Source organism: Perca flavescens, chromosome 9 (assembly GCF_004354835.1).
Source record: "Perca flavescens isolate YP-PL-M2 chromosome 9, PFLA_1.0, whole genome shotgun sequence".
Classification (NCBI taxonomy): domain Eukaryota; kingdom Metazoa; phylum Chordata; class Actinopteri; order Perciformes; family Percidae; genus Perca; species Perca flavescens.
In genome coordinates, this window is record NC_041339.1 from 2,277,931 (window position 1) to 2,283,930 (window position 6,000).

Here is a 6,000-nt window from a genome sequence, read left to right on the forward strand (position 1 = left end):
ATTATATATTAAAACTCTCGGAGACTACATTTACATGCACATCATTTTCAGTTTTTTGCTCTAATTCCGTAAAAGACGATATTGTGACTCAGCTGTTTACATAGCTAATGAAATTGATTATTCCACTAATATGCCCGTTCACATGTAGCCGTGCAAAACAGGATTTTTTTTTGGACCTCTTTCATTCCTTCAACCAGCTTCTTGAAAAGGTCGGCGTAGCGATGTGTGCACATATCCAAAAACCTGTTGATATCCAAGTCTTTGATCATGTTTAAAAGTAGATGTGTTTCTCCTTCTTCTCGGGTCTGGTGGTTGATAGAGCGAGGGAGAAGTGAGAGAGTGACGGCGATTAGCTTCGGAGCAAGTAGCGACTCTAGAGTCAATGCAATGCAACGTTACCAAGCCACAGCGTGTGTAGTTACATTTTTCGAGAGGTGCGCATCAGACTACGGCGTAGTGTCCGGCGTAGACGCAGAGGGGTCTGCGGGGGTCTGCGGGGATCTGCGGGGATCTGCGGGGCTACGCCGTCGTTTTTATGCACAACTATAAAATGGCCTTAAGCCTGCGGTAAAAATCCTGATTGAGATGCATATTCTGAATGCACTGTATACATGTCCAAAGAATGCCTCTAAAACCCGATTAATACTGGAATATCCCACATGTCTTAATCAGAAAATGCTATATTTGGCAAAAGCAGTAGTAGTCAACCCTACAATATCACCGCAATATCAACATCGATGTATTTGGTCAAAAATATTGTGTTATTTGATTTTCTCTATATCGCCCAGCTCTAGTTCAAATACCTCAAACATCAACAACTCATACAAAGAAAAAAGAGATCACGACGAGACCAAATCAAAGATAATATTCTATGTTACCAGAGAAATATGACTTGGCGATGGATCGGTCAGTGAGTCAGTATATGATCAAAATATAGAGTAAGAATTCATGATAATCACAAGAACAGCTACAGAGAGGGCTGGGAAAGAGAAAACCACCAGGGTAGATCCAGTCACCACACCACCACACATCATTCCCGTGGTCCTGCTCCTTAAAACACACACACACACACACACACACACAGTGTTAGGTGCTATGGCTCTATGCAAGTGAAAAGGAGCGGAGAGGAACGCTTCAGCCAGCAACCCCTGCAGTATGATCACACGGTTGTTTCTAAAAAAGGGATCCAGTTTAAAGGTGCTATAATCAGTATTTTTTTATTTTAACAATGGCTCAAATGACTGTGTGTAGTCTATGTGAAAGGTGTCACTTGTAGTAATGAAACTACAGAGAATTATCACTGGATTCTGCAGTTTCTCTGAACTCTCCAGAGCTTAAAAGCTTTTCTTTTAGCTCATTGTTTGGGTTTTCTGGCTCGCAATTTCACTATTTTGGTTCACCCTAACTGCTCTCTCATCAGTGTGTTTTTAAGCAGCAGGCAACTGTTTTCAGGGAAAAAAGCTTTAAAACCCCCCCACTGTGTGTTACCTGCCGAACACCAAACAGCAGATAGAGAAAGTTAGCAACTAGCTGGTCAGATATTTCACCCAGGAGTTGGTGGAGACCAAAACAAAGCTAAAAGGTAAATATATTTACCAGAATACAACTCCAAATGAATACTAATGTTGCTCCAGCTCTGCTGGATGTGTAAATAGGTTCAAGTTTACAATGTCAGTGTTGTGTTCACAGCTTTTTGTTGCTGTTCCCAAGTGGCCAGAAAAAGTTATTGCATCTTTAGGAAGGAAGGAAGGAACTCTTGGTTAATTAAGACATAACCTTACAGAAGGCATGTCACACACATAAACAAAGAAATATGGTTGAAGAGGTCTTGGTGGTCAAACTCACAAAAACATGGCGCTGACTGACTGCGTGTTTTGAAGTGAAGTTTCAAGCCGAGACGGAGAGTGAAAACTCATAACTGGATCCCATCTCGTGGTTCATGTAGAGCAGCAGCAGCCCAGGCCTCTCAATGAAAACGCTCAACCTCAGTGACATCTTATCTGATTTCCCCGTGGCCCCCAGTGTCAGACACACAGAGGATAAGCACTTCACTCATTCTGCTTCATCACTCAGAAATGCCCTCTTCTTCTCCCTGTGGAGATGGGGGTCTAGAGTTGAAGCTGCTGGTGCGATCAGCGTGTCCCCGTGCTGACATGATGCTGACCGCAGAGAAGCTGCTCCAGACTACCGGACAGATGTCTTTCATTTGGCTTTATCTGTTGACACATCCTGTCTGCGTTGCATGCGAGGACAGCATTACGCAGCGACAGCGAGGCCAGAGACACCAGACTGAAACCTGAACTCGGTGGGGAACATTTTCTACTGCGCTGTCATCTTACACCACGGTCAGTAATGTCACTAAATTTGGCTGAAAAGTGAATTTTTATTTTTTATTTTGTATTTTTTTTATACAGACATTCATGATCTCCAGAAGATGATCCTAATGACTTTGATGATCTGTCTAGTATCCAAACAGTGCTATATTACATCAGTTCTTTAATATTTGGTTTAGGACCAAACACCTGTAAAATGAATGACATTTCCATCAGCCCAGCTGTACTTTGTGTTCAGTGCTTCTAATAAGCAAATGTTAGCATGCTAACACCCTAAACTTAAATTGTCACCATGGTAAACATTATGCCTTTTAATCAGCATGTAAAGGTGCTGACATACGCGGCTAAGAACTAGTGGCGACGAAGGCCAACTGTGGCGCCGCCACACATCACCTGTTTCTTGGCCAAAAAGTTGCACTTATTGTATACACACCGCACAAAACTACTGCCAACCAGTACGTACATAGGCACAATTTATAGGGGGGATGGGGGGGTTACAAACCCCCCCCCATAGTCAAAACTGGACAGTGCAACCCACCCCAAAAAACTATTATAATTTCCTTTACATAAATAAAGATATTTGCACCAGAAATTGATGCAGAAAAGGCACAAATTGTTGCAGAAAAATTCACCAGAATACAGAAAATGAACACTCAAAATTTCACCTTTGCTCAAAAGTGGAGATCTCAATCCCCCCCCAATGTTGAACCCGAAAGTTACACCCTTGATTACGTAAGTTCTGCGCCTGCATGAGAGGAAATAACTCTGCATGCCAGCAGGAGGTGGTAATCTATTCGTTATTAAAACGGGGAAGCCTGATATACAAACTGTATATCAAAAACAGCATGTTTTTTTGCATTGTTCAAATCAGGCAGCGCAGAGTACTTAAAATGATGTTGAAACAACAGTTTTTTGTAACCACTGTAGTACAACTTTTGTTAATTTTTCAAACAGTCCCAGTTTTCTCATAGATGTCTTGACGTCTTTTGCCCTGAAAAGCAGTAATCATCATAGTAAGAATTTTGCCTGCTCTTTCTTTTTGGCTTATTTTCATGTTCTTCAATTCCATTCTTTAATCTATATTCATCATGAACCCTTAAGGATCCTTTGCTCCTCACTGCTCTGTTTTCTACAGAGAAAAGGGGCTACCTTGCATATGTATGGATGTCTTGGCAGAACAAGAGCTGACCTTCAGTGCTCTGATGTTGTGTAGGGAAGTGACCCGCCCTCCCACACGCACGCCTCCCCTGCTGGTCACTCATGAATATGTCTCTAATTGAATTCACTGGAGACAAACGAGTGTTAATTGGGAGGATAACGATGACCGCAGCCAACTATTCAGAGGCTGGCCTTCAAAAAGGAGGAGGCCTCCTGCCCACCGCAGGCCTGTTCTTCTCAGCAGGAGGGGGTCTGTGGGGGGGCTGAGGGGAGGTCGGGGAGGGGGTGGCTCTACAGTCCTTTGTGCTCCTTTTCTTTGGGAGGAAGCAATAAAGCAATAACAAAGCCTTGGTAGTTGAGTCCTCTGTGCTCTGACTCCCCCTACGCTCCAGTGTGAAAGAGGAGGCCCTGAGACAGATCATAACCACTAACAACAACTAGGCCTGTGTGCGTGTGTGTGTGTGTGTGTGTGTGTGTGTGTGTGTGATCACATCCTCAGAGCAATTCTTCAATATTAGGTTTTAGTTTTTTCATGATGCAAATGCAGAGCAGGTATGGCATAAACATATCAATTATTAAACAGGCTCATATGTCACCACACACACACACACACACACACAAACACACACACACACACACACACACACAATGCAGACTGAATATGGGCTTTCATTTTACACAGTATGAATCGGCCTGCAGGACCTTTGCCAGTTGCTTTGGATATTAACTTTGTTTCTTCTATTGCAATGCTACAGTAGTCTATCAATATATAAAAAGTATAAAGGCAAGCAACTTTGCACTCACTTGTTATAAGTTTTTTATGAGATAATATGATTGGAAAAGCTTAAACGCTGAAAAACATGTGGAACACGCGGCTCGGTTTTATTCATTTCTGTGTTAATTAAGATAAAGAAAAGGTGTGACACTCAAAGGCCAAAAATTTTAGATTATTCAAAAACCAAAAGCATTGTGACATTCATTATCCTTGTTGTTTTAGGCTGCTTCTCCAGTACTTTCCCGTAGGAATACTTGAATCATTACTTGAAGTGGGCCAGGACTCGCTGGTACACAATAAGCACTTCTACATTTCATGGTTGTTCGTAGTGAACTTTTTCTTGCACACTTTTACTCACAAGTGCTTTAATCAAGCGCTATCATCACGTCAAAACTTTAATTTGTAATACTTCGGTTTAAAAAAAAACTAATGCCTTGCAGCCTTAGTAGTATTGTGTGTTTGTTATTGTTAGAACAAAAATATTTCTTAGTATCTTTTATTCAATGTAAATCTAGCCGTCACAGGAGACTTTGTCCAATCACAGGTCATTTTAGGTAGAGAATGTTCCTATTGGCTCTTCTGACAATGCAGATGCCTGTTCGCCATAGCCAACGACTTAGAGCTGCAGCTAATTCATGGGTAAACTATTATATAAGAGCATTTTTATCATCCATGTATATACAGTACATACAGGAAAAAATTGTATAAAATAAAGAGGTCCAGTTTATTGTCCAGGGAGTGGACATTTTCTGTGAAAACAGTCGGGAAAGCTGGTCTGCTGGGGTTAGCCTTTAGCCTGTCATGGTTCTGTTTCCTCTCCCACAGTGTAACAACAGGTCTTTAAAGGCGGACAGTCTGGCGAGGTCGGTGACTCGAGTCTGTTCGGTGTGTTCCGTGCCGTCAGCCTTCATTTGGGCCGATGTTGAATCGGAAGGCGATGACCCATCTGATTGGTGGAGCACTAACCCGGAAAGACGAGCAGGATGAGCGTGACTAGAGTCTCTCAAAATCTGACGAAAATCTTTTAAACTCGTCGATCTGAAATGAAGACAGATTCAGCAACTGCACGGCCTATTTCTTGCTTAAAATGTTTTCAGAAACACGCGTTCTTCCAATCAGCTGCCAGTTTTCATTTTTTGGGCGACAATACAGATTAGCACCACCTGCTGTTATGGAGACGTATTACATCTCGTGCACGCATAGAACGTACGCTCAAGTTGGTGTTGCTTCGGTGTGTTCCGAGGCAACTCGGAGAGGCAGTCAGTCCGATTGCCTTTTCTGCTGACGGTCGGCTGTCGGGTTGGTGTGTCAGAGCCTTTAAGTAGCCTTTTGATAGGGAAAGTGCTGACACGTGAAATCATGAGGCGTGTTTGTGTGACGCCGATAACCCAGATTTGCAGGTGTGTAAGAGAGATTCATTCAGGAGATTGTTTGAGGAAACGAGATGCCTCGAGCCTCGAGCGGGCAGTAAGTGCAACATGTGTAAGTGACGTGTGCCAGGAAAAAACCTAAATAGCCAACAGATTAAAGAAGACGGACATGAACAGGTGCTTTGAACTTTGGTTTGAGTAAAGTGGCAAACTTTTTGAAGTCAGTTGACTCACACAGTTGTGTAGACATTCCAGTATCAAAACCCATATTACCCAATGCTTCCTCCCGCTTATGGTGTTCCTGCCTATTTACTAACCAGCAGCTATCGGGTCGCCGGTGAAAGCCCGCCTGTAGTGTTCTCTG